This window comes from Gavialis gangeticus, unplaced genomic scaffold (assembly GCF_001723915.1).
Source record: "Gavialis gangeticus isolate Ggan-Ray unplaced genomic scaffold, GavGan_comp1, whole genome shotgun sequence".
NCBI lineage: Eukaryota > Metazoa > Chordata > Crocodylia > Gavialidae > Gavialis > Gavialis gangeticus.
In genome coordinates, this window is record NW_017729030.1 from 35,374,043 (window position 1) to 35,389,528 (window position 15,486).

The 15,486-nt window shown below is 43.1% G+C and overlaps 1 long non-coding RNA gene across 1 annotated transcript in view; it reads right to left on the reverse strand.

Moving 5' to 3' along the window:
* Positions 1-201: 201 nt before the first annotated feature.
* The window catches only part of LOC109300984, a 27,120-nt gene continuing 11,835 nt past the window's right edge, over positions 202-15,486 (reverse strand). Inside the window, exon 3 of the long non-coding RNA XR_002098384.1 lies at positions 202-259. This is a non-coding gene — a long non-coding RNA (uncharacterized LOC109300984). The remainder of the gene's footprint in view (positions 260-15,486) is intronic.

Here is a 15,486-nt window from a genome sequence, read left to right on the forward strand (position 1 = left end):
AAACAATATTGACTCATATAAAAAAAGACTAGAATTTAGAAACAAACTCAGGCCTCCAACTTGGTAGTTTTAAGTTAGACCAATATGCCATCCCCAGAAAAAACCCTTTGATTATTCTTATAATTTACTTCTTACATAAGTACACAGTAATATATACAATTTGTGAAATATATAATGGTTCTTTTTCTGAATCTTGATGAAGGTGGTGAATATGGATGCTGATGCTGAAACATCAACAATCTCCTGACACTAAGTAAAACTGTAAATAAGAACAAAGACATGTAAATGGGCAGGTTATTTTCTCTTCATTTATTATAGCATTCTAGAAGTGTAACACAGGTTTTTTCACCTGCTTTGAAGTACCAGCTTTTGTTCTGAGGTGGTTCTCACACAGGGATTGTCCCCGCTCCCCATCTCCCTTTAGAGAAGACCACCATGCTGTGTCAGCAGTGCATGAACAGGGGTTCCTTCTGAAATTTCCTGTAATTAAGTTCACTTTTCTGTGTTACAGGGTAAACATGCTCAAACTTATTCTGTATACACTTTGGAAGTGATCATTTTTATAGCCAACCCCATGAAGCAATTTGTGTTTCAAAAATAAACTATGGTAAAGAATGTATTTTATGACACTTTTAGAATATTCCCTTGGGAATACCTTGATGTTTCAAATATTTGATGCACTCATTTTTTCCAAGAAAAAAGTAAACACAGATTTAAGAACAAATTTAAAATTTTGTTCTGAAAAAAGCTCAGCAGTCCAGATCTGGCCCAGGAGGTGAAGTGAGTTTGACATCACTGTCTTAGATGATTAGAACTAGCATAGCAGCACCTACACGCTTGTTTCAGCTGCTCTTGCCAAAGCTATGACAAGTATTCCTTTATCATATTTAGAACATGTATGCTGTGTGATCATCCCAGGAGCAAGATAGTTCCAAGATTGGGGGGAGAAACATTGGGATTATAGCCAGCTTTATGTCTTCTCTTTCTGAGTTGTACAAAGCACTTTCCTGCTGTTGATCATTGCAAAGCAAGATCAGTTGAAGTGACCTTTGGTCTTCTGAACCCCGTTTTGCACAGCATACAATTAACCCATGATATCTCATCTTTATAAGATAACTTGAAGGCCAAACGCATAGTAGGAGCAAAAAGAGAGTGACTGGATATACAGTGGTACAAGAGAAGTGATTTTTGAAGGATATAAATTACCAGAATTCTTCCTTGATCCTAATGACTGTTGTATCTTTTGCCCTATAAAAAACAATAAGACAAATCAATGGATAAATATCTCCACCCCTCGCTCCCTCCCTCCCTTCCTTCCTTGTTTTATAACCTGTTCAATAGTTTGTTCTATGGTAACCTGTAGACCATGGAAGCATCTCCAACTTGTCCTATGGTGACATTTTTACTGTGCCATGCTTTAGTACTCTCAAAAGGGCATCTACATTTGACCAGCATGTAGCATAGCACCCACAGGTGTCTACATGTGACCAGCAGCTATTTCACTTTAGTACCTTGTGGAAGTACTAAAGTATGGTGCAGTAACCACTTGTTTTGTGCCATACGTACAGTGAACAGTTCTTTTTAGCAGCTATTTTGCTGTAGCAAACACTGTAACAGGGGAGCGTGCCACTACAGCAAAGTAGCTACTGATCATGTGTAGATACTCATGGATGTTACATCACTGTAGAATCATGTATAGTAGTGCCCTATGAGTAGTTAGTGGGCGCATCTACACGTCGCCCTATGGTGATGTTGTTACTGAATCGTGCTTCGTGTGAAGCACAGTGCAGTAACCACCTGTACTACACCATACACATGGTTATTTTTAGTAGCTACTTCACTGTAGCAATGCATAACTGGGGATCATACTGCTACAGTGAAGTAGCTGCTGGTCACATGTAGACACCCATGTATGCTATGTCACCATAGCACATTGCTATATGTGATGCTATGTCACCATAGCACATTGCTATGGTGACATAGCATCACATATAGATGCACCGAACATGTCATCTTCTCTATTTACTCCTATAAGTGTTCTTATTCCATTAGTAATTTTTAACTTCCCTAGGCTTTATGTGGCAGAAAACTTTTGGAGTACAATGTCAGCAGCATGATACTCATGTTCATCCTTTCTGCCCAAAAATGCAATTAGTATCATGGTCAAGATATTTTTAACTAGCTTCAAGAACAAGTGACTTTTTAATATCAGTCACATGGTTGGCGGGGGGGGGTAGTTAGACCTTGAACAATCCTGGTTTTGTTCCACTCCAGATTTCTTGTTTGGCCTTGGATAAGTCATTTAGGCCCCTGGCAAACATGCAAGTAAAGGCTCAATGAGATCTGATGTGGGATCCCCAGAACTGCACTTCCTGCCATTCCATATGTGCATGGCAGGAGGCATAATTGTGGGATCCAGCATCAGATTCCACCACATCTGATTGCTAGTGGAAGGGGAATCCAGAATCATGATCCTGGGCTCCTCCTACACTGTCAAGTAGCAAGATCTGACCACTGAGAGCCCTATCACCTGATGACTCCCAGCCTTGGTTGCACATAGTATGCCCTTGCAGTTGGGCACCCCATCACCTGATGGGCTTGCAAACACACGTATAGTCCATTGCTGGGAGCCCCAGCCTGGCCACACATTCAAGTAATGGTGTGATAGGAAACAGTGTCACAGGATAGGGTCCTCAAGGGTGGCTGTATTCTCCTAAGGACCCTCGACCATGCCCATTTGGCCTGCTGGGCACCCTCAGTTCTCGCCCACTACATCTTTGATGGAAATATAAGAATAGGGAGGCTGCGTTTAAGTCCTCTTGGACACAGTTTGATGGACTCTCTGAACCCTATGGGTTCCCAGACCCCTTGTGGGTCCCATTTTACAATGGGTGTTTCAGGGCACCCTAGTCTTATGGGCTATATGCGTGGCTCCAACCACCCTTTTACCACGCCCCAAGCCTCGCAGATGGTACTGGTGTTGTCTCACCTAGGCCTTATTATAATTCAGCCCCTTGTCCTCACTGGGCTCTCCGCAGCCCTGTCTCCTTGCCCTCTCTGGCGCTGGGGTCTGTGTACCCCAAATGCTGCGCCCCCTCTGCCAGGGTCCCCACGCTGCAGTGGGTCCCCAATGAAGCCTACTCCTTCCCCAAATAACTTCACCCAAACCCCCGTCTTATAAAAGGGCAAACATAACATAAGCCCCTGTGCTATAACATAACACAAGCTACATAAGATGTGCGCAGCCCCTTTACATTACCTAGAGCAGAACTTAGTCAGCCCTCTTCCCTTCACTTACTCTAGGAGGGCTCCTTCTCCCTTGGTCACCAGCAGAGAATTGCCTCCTTGTCCCTGTCCTGGGGTTTATATGGGCCCAGGGCCCTGCCCCTTCCGGCCAGCTGACCAGGTGCAGGTGCCAGCTAATTTCCTCATTAGCTGGTTGTCATGGCAACCTGCACCTGGGCTCCTGTCTGGCTCTTGGGTTCTCCCCAGGCAGTTTCTGCTCTTTTAGGAGCAGGCACCTAAGTACCCTGCGACAACCAGCTACAAAGTTATTACACACTTTTTGTGTAATAACTTGGTGGCTTGTTCCTTGTCTTATCACACCATGGATTGCATTGATGTGTGGCTGGGTAACAATTTCAGATGAGATGAACTGGTTACTTGTGTCTTCAGTGTTATGTATCCTAAGGTCCGGAGGGACAGATAAAAAATAAGACTTAAGCATTTTCAAGTTAGGTGTACCACAAAGGCTAGGATCTGAAGTCAAATCTTAATTGACCTCAAATGGTCTTCCACTCAGGCACTGCAAGTCCAAAAAACTGGATTACATGTTTTTAATTTAGGTGTCTAAAGTTCACACAAACCCCATTTTGGGTACCTAAGCCATTCTTTTGACTTGGCCTTTAATTTGTCTGTTTTCCATTTTCTCATTTATACTCTGACTTCAGCTTTCCTGATTATACCCTGACTTTAGCTTTCTTGAGCATTGTGAAAAAAAATTCATTGAAGAATTTGAGATGTTCAGATACTACCATGATATAGGTACTAAAGACTGATTGATCATGGTGCCTCTGCATCAGTAGAAAAAATCAGCCATTACTCTCAATAAATTAACCATTTTCTCCAAATATAATTATCTCCTTTGCATTGTACTGTGATTGCCTGTATGTGTTAAAAATTATTTACCTCCATTGCTTTGACTTTCTTCCTTTCCCATTGTAAATTAGGAAGTTGTTATTGTTGTTGTGAGACAAAATATTTCATGTTAGCTTTAACAATGAATAGGAGAAACAGTTACCAGTGGGACTACTTGCCATCCTTAATAATAATAACCATTATTATTGTTATTATAATTATTCACTTACAGATAAACAGGCATATATCCCAAGGCAAATACATCGACATTTAACATCAGAACCTAGCTGGCTTTGAGAACACTGGGAACTTCTGAGTACTGATCACTTTTGAAAATCTGGTTCCAGTTTTGAAGCTAAGCTCTTTCAAAAATCTAGGTATTATTTATTAAGAAAACAGAAATGGACTCTCATTAATATAAACAACTTACATTATAAGAATCAAAGATTCACATGGGAGAGAGATAGAGAAAATGTATGTGAAATATGGAGGGAGTAACTTTGATAGGTTTAGATATAAATGCTCTAGGCAATGTAATTCTTGAGGTTGGTTTTTGTTTGTTTGTTTCTTTTACAAAGGTGGTCTTGTTCCGATACATGGTTTTGAAAAGCAGGATTCATTGAACCTTTTGATCCATTTGCTTTTAATAGTAAAAGTAGTTTTGTCAGATGGACACTGAGCAATTCCAATTACAGCTTATTGTTCCAAAAAATTCTTTGTGCATGTTTGTAATAAAAAGAACACAGGATACTCAATACCATCAAATTTGACGCTGAAAGCAGTGTAGCAGACTCCAATGTGTAGTGTATAGTGTTTTTCAGTTTAATTTTTTTAATGCATTGCCTGGGGACTGTGAGCTAATGCTGTTTTCATTGCAAACTTCCCATTTGAATGCCTGTTTGTTATTTAAAGTTTATAAGGCCCGGTAAGAAAAGAACCCCAAATTAAGTGTGCCCAGAATATAAAAACTCTCTTTTATGAAAAAAGATAAGGTTTCAAAATTTGTTATTATTCTGATGAAGAATAAAGTTGAGAACTTTTGAAATCATTCTTAGAGGGACAGAGGCCTTGCAATCTTCCAATATTTAGCAGTTTGGTGCTTAAGGTACTACATGATACCTGAGTTCGAGTCCTTATTTTTGTTTGCTTAATTCTAAGAAAGTACTTGACCCTGGTCTCTTACATGCAGCTATTGGTAAGTCAAGGCTGGATTTCATTTTTTCTGACCAGAATTCTTTCATTGACTACTGAAAGCATTACACTTTTGCTGAAAAGTTTTGTTTTCCCTGAACTGACATTTTCCAATGGGAAAACATTTAACATATTTACTTGAATCCAAGATAAGATTTATTTACCCCCATTCAACTTGCACTATGAGCCCAGTGAAGGCTGCTGCTGCAGCTTTATCTCTGGGATCTGGGCCAGTGCTATCGCCTGCCCTAGACCAGAGTGACTCAAAGTGGCTCATGTATTGGGGGAGCATTGAGGAGACTGTACAGTCAGCGTCGGGGTGAAGAAGAGCTACATAGGAGACCACTTAGTGTGGTAGGAGTGAAGGGGCATGAGGAAGACCACACAGTGGCTGGGGAGCTGCTCCAACTCTGGTCTTGAAATGGCCTGGCCCAGAGCTACCACTGCCACTGCTTTCTGATTGGGCTGGGGCTGAGGGTGGGACCAAGGTTGGGGTCACTGCCACAACCTGCCCTGGCATAAAGACAGATCCAGAGGAACAGTGTCAGGTAAGCAGAAGGGAACAGATGAGGGAGAAAGACAAATGATTGGGGCAAGGGCAGACACCAGTAGCAGGGTGGTAGTCATTAGGTGCAGGCACCAAGATGAAGATAGTGGTAGGGAGGGAAGGAAGCACAGTGGTAATCACCAAAGGGGCAGGTGGTGACAGGGACAGGTGGCAGGGGGAGCAGGCAGCAGGGGGATAGGCATTGGGGGAACAATGGCGGTGTTGTTATTCTTGGGAGAGTTTCTTCTGGGAGAATGGACATCTGCACACTTTCCCACAACTTAACTCCACCAAGGGACCAGGAGGAGTGTAACCATGGGGAAAGGCTCCCATGCTTTTCAGAAAATAGGGTGAACCTAGTCTGAAGAAAATATAACAAGAAGCTTCTTTTGCTGCTCCCAGACCCCCGGAGCCAAGAGCAGGGAGCAATGCCACAAGCCCCTTGCCCTCTTCTCACAATGAAGTCCCAAGTATGAGAAACAGGCAGGGAAGCTCTACCTTGCTGTTCCACCTACCTGCAGGAATGGGAGCAGTACATGCTTTCCTGGACATATCAACATGAAAAGTTTACTGTGCAGTTGACTAATTAGATGTTTAGTAAATGTCATGCATCTACACATGCATCCCTATTAGGCTGGAGTAAACTCATTTATTCTACAGAATGATTGTATTTCTAAATACAAGTACTATTCTGATGCAAAGTAAAAAAATGCACAGCAGCACAGATGTAGACCCTGCCCTGATTGGCTGGCTCATGGCTGCCCCCTGTCTAATCCTGTACTGAAGCATTCCTGTGCCCCAGCCAGCCCCTTTGCAGCATGTTTAGCCTGGAGGAGCAGGCCTGGGCTGGCAGGATAACGCCCCTGGACTCCCTGCCAGGCAGGGCTGCTGCAACCTGGCTCAATGTGCTATACATGAATAAACTCCGGAGCTTATTGTTCTGGAGTTTATTGCTTCTGAGTGCACATTCAAACAGTGTGTCTGGGAGCAATAAGCTCTGGAGTTTAATCATGCACAGTTATAGCATGTGTGTACCCCCTGAAACTAGGATTATCCCAGATTCATAGAGAAGAAGGGTCAGTTGTAGATGAAATATTAGAACTGCTCCTGAAAGCATTTCTAGCAGTGGAAGTTTTCCAACAACAGAAATGAACATTAGTACACAGTCTTAGAGAACAATTCTCTATTTTCAACTATTAATACATCACATTTATATAACATTGTTTATAGAGGACTCCCCAGGGTGATGTTATAATGAGATTTTACAGTAATTCCAAGTAATTGAACCAGAATACACTAACCCATTTACAAGTAAATCAAATTGCACAGACTCACTATCAAAACTTTAAATAGAATGTGTCAGATTAAACTATTTGTATACAGTCTACAAGGGTATCAATATTTCCACAGTATTTCACAAAATGTAATTTTGCATGCTTTTATATGTCCACTTTTATGGGTTTGATGTTTTACTCTTATTTTGCATGTAAATAAAGGCCATGAAAAAACAGTAATTCAATTTATATATGTATGTATGTGTGTGTGTGTGTATGTATATATATGTGTGTGTGTGTATATATGTATGCATACGTGTGTGTGTGTATTCATATGAATATCACTTCTGAATGAAATTGACTTAAAAACACAAGTACCTGCATGTGTGCGTGCGTGTGTGTGTATTGCAGTACAATGTTGCAAAGAGGGGACCAATTCTGAACTAGAAATGGAAGGTAAATTTGTGGAAATTTATTGAATTAATTTTTGACACTTTCAGAACTTTTTCCCTTTTAAAAAAAATCAGAATATCTTATGCTCTCTGTGGACTGTTTCATTTTCAACATGTCAGCATGTTGTTTTAGTATAATCACTAGCATAGTATATTTTCTTGATTTTTGCAAATATCATAGCTATTTCTTTATGAATTCCAAGTTAACTTATGTGCTTAGGGATTTCACATGGAAATAATTTTATGAACTCTTCATATACAGTTTATTGCACCCCCAAAACACTGACAATATTTTGTACTATTTTGTGCATATTTCATAGGCTGCTTATTAGTTGCATAGATGACACCATGACGTTTTTCATTATGAGGAGAAAATACAAGGGAATCCTGTTTACAATTTATGATAGCTGTTACTCTTATTAGTTTGTTCAAATGTACTCCTTTATAAGTACTGTATATGTAATAATATTTCTTTATCCTTGCCAGGGAACCTGTTCAAGGTTCACAGTACTTGTCTGTGTTAATTTAGAAACTCAACTTCTGCTGAAAGAAGAAGAAAGGCGATTGGATTAAAAGGTTCTTGGGAAAAACCGCCCCCCAAATATGTGTAGTCAGAAATGTGTTAAAAGAAGTTAAAACTTTATATTAAGTAAGCAGTTTCAGTACATTTACCATATAAATATACTGCTAAATCCATTCTTTGGTGAATGCTTCAGACTGAAAGAGATCCATATCAAGTTAATGAACTCTACTTCTGCTGACTTACAGAAAAGGGAGGGCGAGGAATAGAAGAGTGTACATATATATGTCTACTATATATTTATACATAGTATCTCAAACTGTTTATACTATTTGTCTTTCTAATACACAAAAATGAGAATACAAATGAATTTTTAAGATTATGAAGTCAAATGCTTAGAAGTTAGGAAATGCCAGGATTTAAGTTACTTACGCAACCCTAATGTGGCCCCTTCTGTATGCACATTATGATACGATCTTTAGTGATATGATTCATGACACACAAGTATAATGCTTGTACAAAGGTAAAGTGTGTAACAACATAGTGTCATCTGCATAAAACTTCCCATGGGCATATTAAGGCACAGAACCTTGCTGTTTTATGCTTCATTAAACTGCACACTTTGAAATTGGGATGAAGTATTTGTAGTTTGTGGTTTATCAAAGTGCACCTCACTGAAATTGTTCTACTTTCCTTACTGTTTTATGTCTGTTGCAGGTACCCAAATTGAATAAAACAAGACATATCAGGATTATGGTGATAAATCAATGGATAAATCAGTAGTGCAGGCTCATGGAGTTCAGGCTTTAAAGATTTGATGGATTCTTTGAAAAACAATGGCACCAATTGGCTAGGCAGAAAGCTAATAGGGTGGGCAAGAGGGCTTTAAATTAGGAAAAGAGAGAAGTATTCAGGAAGGAGTCAAAAGAAAGGAAAATGGCTAATAAACAAAAAATCAGCAAGAAATAAAAAGTATAAGTAGCAAGAAAGGTATTGAGCACCAAACTGGGATTTAAGGTGAAATAATAGAAATTATTATTGGAAAATAAAATAAAAGCAGAACAAAAGTAAAATATAAAGGAAGAACACAAAACCTTAAGATGTCTGTTTTCTATGCACTGTGATATAGTGATGGGGAAGGAATACAAAGAACTGAGTCCCACAGAGGGATAAGTGGGTTGATGTTGTATGTTGCCTCACCTAAGAATGTAAGAGATGTCATACCTGGTCAGACCACAGGTCCATCTCACCCAGTATCTGTGTCTACATGTCCTGTGTGTCTATATGTGCATTTATGCTGGCTTAAATTTACTGCTCAGTTACTGCACAGTTAGCAGGAATAGGCTAGCATCTACTCTTGTAGGCTTAGTCCCAGGTCAGAGCAGACTGCCATGTAACCCTGTGGCCAACGGGGGGAGTTCTAGACTCTGGCCACGTGGCTGCCAGCCTTTGGCAGCCATGCTAAGGCCAGAGGCAGCGGGCGGCCAACTTAAAAGATCACCCTTTGCACTGTGACCTTTGAGCAGACATTTCTTGTGTCAGAGGAGCAGCATGGCAGAGGCACAGCTTGCACATGTCAGCTATCTTCCTGCCTCAGCTGCATCTACCAGCTATGGCTGACCCTGCTGCCAGCTTTGGCACCCAGGGATAGGCTCCCTTGCTCCTCAGGGTTGCTGTGGCTGTCCTCATCCACCGTCAGTACCACCACCTGGTGCATGGCAACCTGACACAACCCAGCTTCCCCACCCACTCCAACCACCTGCTGACTGAGAGGTATATGGCTATCCACTACTCCTGCTGCCACACAGCTGCTGCCACCAGCCACACCAACTATGGGCTCCATGCTGGCCTTGCCATTGCCCTGTTGTCCCAACAGCCCTACCACCAGTGCCAGCTGGGACTGGTGGCAGCGTCTTGTGCTGCATGAATGGGACAATGACCAGTGGTTGGACATGTTCCAGATGACCCATGTACCACTTGAGGACCTGCTGTGCCACCTCCAGCCCTACCTGGAGTGGCAGGATATAGTCATGCATACCGGCTGTCCTCACTGACACCCGCCTGGCCCTGACCACGGTGAAGCTGGCCATACCCGCCAGTCTGCAACACATGTTGCTCATGTTTGGAGTGGGCAGGGGCACTGCTAGGGAGGCCATCCTGGAAGTGTATTGCTCCCTCCAGGCTGTGCTGGCAGACATAGTCCTCCATGTTTGCAACCTCTAGGCAATGGCCACAGGGTTCCAGGCTCTGGGCTTCCCCCAGTGCACTGGGGCCCTGGACAGGACTCACATCCCTATCACCTGCCCACCCCACACAGACAGGCCCTACTACTGCAGGCACAGGTTCCACTCTGTGATCCTGCAGGTGGTGGTGAACCACCAGGGCATGGGCAGGCATGTGAGCCCCAGCTCAGCAGGTAGCACATGCAACGCCTACGTGTTCAGAAATTCCAGACTGCGTGCACTGGGGGAGAGAAGTAGCTTTGTATTGGGGGTTGAGGACTTGGAGCTGGGCAGTGTCATGGTTCCCCCTCTACTCATTGGGGACACCGCATACCCACTCTTGCCCTGGCTCATGCGGCCATACACTGGGCAGCTGAACCCCCACCAAATGCAATTTAACAGGTGCCTTGGCTGCATCTAAGCCTGGTCGAGTGCACCTTTAGCTGGCTGAAAGGGTGCTGGTGCTTCCTCACAGCCTGCCTCAAGGTGGCCAAGAGGAACCTCCACCTGGGTCATCATTGCAGGGTGCATCCTGCACAATGTGTGCAAGGCCCAGGGAAAGGTGTTCCAGGGTGCCTGGGAAGACAAGGCACACAGTGTGGAGGCAGCCTAACACCAGGAACAGGCCTGGTAGCATCAATGCCAGCAGCAGCTGCCTCCCGCTAAGGTCCCCAGTGATGTGCGCACCCACCAGCAGGAGCCTGAACACCAGATGTGGGATGCTCCGGTGGACCACCTGCTGGAGCACCCCCCTATAGCCTGCCTGTCCCACCGCCCACATACACTCCCTACCCCCTGTCCACTCCCTGCACCACTCCAGGACACACACATGGGTGAAACAGTGAAAAGCTTTGTTAATGGAATAAACTCCTCCCATCCCTCCCCCCACCTCAACAGACACAACCCCCTCCCCCTTCCACTAGCAGTGCCCACCCATAACCCTCCCCACACACCCACAGTAAAAACCTAACTCCCAAGTGGAAAACAGCAAACAGAAACTGTCCCTGAGTCCAGCTGTGAGGTACTGAGGCGTGGGGCCACCCAGGACCGAGAGCTCAGTGGAAGATGGTTAGCACCCCAGTGACTAGCAGTTCCACCATGGGTCTTGGGGTTTTGATGGAATGCCTGTGACCAGCAGGTGCTGGAGCACCTCCTCCAGGGTGCTGCCAGGGGCCTGCTGCAGGGTGGTGGGTGGGACCCAGGGGCCATGCAGGGCTGGAGCAGTGCTCCATGCTTGGCTCCATGCTTAGCGATACACCTGCAGCTGTACCTCCACTTGCTGGGCCTGCAGGTCCTTGTCCTTCATGTGGCACTTCCATGACAACTGGTAGTGGCCATGCATCCCAGCTGCTAGGGCTTCATATGTGGGCATTGGAGTGCCCACCCTAAGCAAATTACTTGATGACTTATTCCTTGCCCCACAGTGCCACAAGGGCATGCACCTACTCCTGGATCCAATATGCATCTGGGACTGCAGATGGACAGACACATGCAGGTGGTGCTGGAGATGTGGAACATGGGTGACATGTTGCCACCCACAAGCTGACTGAGCCCCCATGCAGCTGTCCCCATAATGCCAGCCCTGGAGGGCTAGCAGCAGCATCCCCAAAAGGGGCACAGTGGGGAGTGACCTGTCACTCCCCAACACGAGCACAGCAGGGAGTTGCAGCCACATGGCCACATTGTTGACCTTTATGACTACTTATGGCAAAGTGTTCCACAAGTTACAATATTTACTCAAATCTAAAATGATGTTTTTTCCCACCATCAACATGGCAAAGGGAGAAAAGCCCCTCATCTTACATTTGCATCCACATTAAATGCATTACCTATCTTTGAACTGCTGCTAAAAGAAGTATGTACTCAGTAATGGAAATCAACTGTGAAGTTGATTAAATACAGCCAAATGAGCATGACTATAAAATACATAGCTTATATAGGGGAAACATGCTCTTGGAAACCAACCACAAAGATAGGTGAGTGTAACTGATTTGAATAAGACATATGGTAGTGCCCATTCAGTACAGTCCTCCTCAGAGCCAACTCTTTCAAGTCATGGTGAGTCACTACATTGCATACATTTTTACTTCCTCTTCACTCCCACAGCTGAGCTGCATCTTCCCCCCCATTTCCAATTATTCTTGTTCCTTCACCATCCATAAATGTCAGGCAAGCATCGCCAAATGGGGCCCCAAATAGTTTACCCCAAATCCCTGTGTCAGTCCCTCTTTCATGATTAGTGTGGCTCTGCCCTCATTTAGTGAAGCCAGACCAGTGCTTCATCTGCATATAAGTTTTTGGAGGGTCCCAGGACTCATGAGAAGAACACCTGTTTCCAGTCATGTATGGAGTGCTAATTAGTACATGGTTATGGAGCTATGTGCTAAAACTTGCAGCAGTTTCAGGAAAGGTAAAATGCATGATTTCTGGGTGAACTAGGTCTATGGGTACTATATGCAAATTACTACAGTTATGTTTATTTCAGGTCATTTTTTTCAAATTTGTTCCTCACTTCCATGTGTTCAAGGAGAGCAGGGTCTGACAGTAAGGGGTTGGGGGGAAGAAACTGGAAGGGTAAGAAGGTGTGTGTGTACCTCCAAAAATTAGATTCTATACTTGGAAAATTATATCAAATGTATACATTTTCCATATATAGAACCTAATTACTGGGGACGCATCTTATAGTCAGAGTCATTTTATATTCAAGAAAATACAGTAATTGTCTAGCATTTGAGTATCTGTGGTCATGGAATTCATAAATCTGACTTAGGTTCCTTAGGTCATATGCCCTTCATATGTCCCAGCCACCCAACACAGAAGTGTAGAGGGTATACTCCACTGGAGCTCTCATGCCTTTCTAAGCGGATTTCAGCCAAGACAGAGAGGGTGTATTAACAGAGCATAGGAATGGGATTTAAAATAGATATCACACAGACCAGGTTCCAATTAATCTAGGATACTGAAGAAAGAAGTGTAACTAAAATCCTACTTTGCACCTGGAGTAAGATGCTTTTGTGATCATAGAGTTATAGGGAAGTAGGGAAGGAAGGGACCTCCGGAGGTTATCTTGTCAAGCCCTCTGTCTGAGGCAGCCCTGATCAGCCCTATTCAAACCATCTAATAGATTCTACTCCAATTAATATCCATATGCCTATTTTATCCTCTATTTAAGCTATATATTGTCCTAAAGCAAATCTAATTGACATAAAAAAACATAATCCAAACTACCTTTAGCTACTTTTAACTTGTGTTGCTACCCCCAGTATTCTTTTGCTTGCTCATTATTTTTTGTCTCCCCTTCTGTTACTCAAACTTTAGTTAAGTGAATGAAAGCAAATTCTATACCATGTTGCAATTAAGTGGTTGAGGACACACTACAGTCTACACCTTTCTCGAATTTACATATTTAAGGCTTTCTTTTTGGTAGGATTCAAGTAGAACATTCTTTTCTTTGAGAAAGGGTGTTGAAGCCTGCCTTTTTGCATAATAGCTTGGTGGCTAGAGCATTTGTCCATAATGTGGAAGACCTGGGTCTCAAGATTCCCCAAAATGCCATGTTCAGTCTTCCTGGGCAGTGGTATAACATCCAACCCAGAGGTTTGGCTAGGGTTTTATTAAAGCTGGGCCACTGTATAAATAGAAAGGTAAGATTAATGGGAGAAGAGAAAGCAAGCAAGTGTAAGCATGATTGTGTACTCAAGGGTTGAGAGCACTCCACTGAGAGGGTGTAAACCTTGGTTCTGGTCCTGCTCTAGGGATTGCTTATCCATTTAAGAGTAATTGTAGGAAGTGAACAAAGAATGTTAGGAACACAAACCCTTCCCCCCACTCTCCCCCAAGAGTATCTTTTTCATTTCACAAAACTTGTGCTCTTTATATATTTTTTTTAGCTAGTCAATAAGGTGCATATCTAGCCTGCCTTTTTATCACTGATTTACACTTCCTAAGGACTAAATTTGATTTCACTACTCAGATATCTCTAACTTTATCTCTCTTTTCCAGAACACCACAAGCAAGTACAGGGAGACGTTTTATTTTTCCTGTGTCTGGTTTTCCCTTACTTTCAGTGGGGAATTAAAGCATTTCCAGAGAGACAATCTTCTTTGCCCTGAAAAATCACACAGTTCGCCCATTCACTTCAATGGGCAGCAACTAGGCACCTTCAGAAACTGATCCTTTCTTGTCTGGGAGCTCTTTGTCTGTCTATTCATTTCAATGGTGAGTTCTAAGATGCATCAATCAAGGCCAAATTCTATTTTTTCTTGACTACATAAAACAATGAAGCCTTAACAGGACTAACAGATAGTATTGATTTTAGTATGAATTTCTTCCTTTATAACTTCCCAGTTGGCCAAATGGAGTTGCATAAATGAAGGGGAGAAGTGCTTCTGGTCTGGAATGTGTGGGTTGGACTGAAAAATTGTTCACCGATAGTTCATGTGTCTGTTCAACCCTTTTGTGTAAGCTAAACATAGTGAGAGGAATCGCAGAAGAAAATCATTTAGGAAGGACTTGAAAGAGCTAGGGTTATTTACTCTGGAGAAAAAAAGACTGAGGGAGCAAGGGGCTGCAGTCTTGTTTTGATAACAGTCTTCACAAACATAAAGGGTGATAATAGAGGGCTCATACACACATGTACGGAGCCTGCTCTGATGTGCTGGAAATCCATGCTGAGCACTGGAAATCCATGCTGCACTTCTTCATGCTGAAAAAATGGTGGCAGTGCATTCTGAAATAAAACATGTTCAATGAGTTTTAGTTCAAAGTGCTGTGCCACCACTTTTTCAGTGGGGGGATACGCAATGACACTGATACACATGACACCTGGGCACTTTTAATTAGTGTAGCTCGCTAATTAAAGCACCCAGTACCGCATCCTGTAGCACATGTAAAAATGCCCAGAGAGGCTGGAAATGGACTTTCCTCACAAAAAGGGACAGGAGTAGTAGCAATGGCCTCAATCTACAGGAGAGGAAATTTAGGTTTGTGACTAGGAGGAACTTTCTGACTATACGAGTTGTCAAGGATTGGAACAGGGTACCTAGAGAAAGTGTGGAATCTGCATTCTTGAAAGTTTTCAAGAGCCCACTGGAAAAAATGCTTGGCTGGGGGTGTTAGTCAGGGAAGATCCTGACTTGAGAAG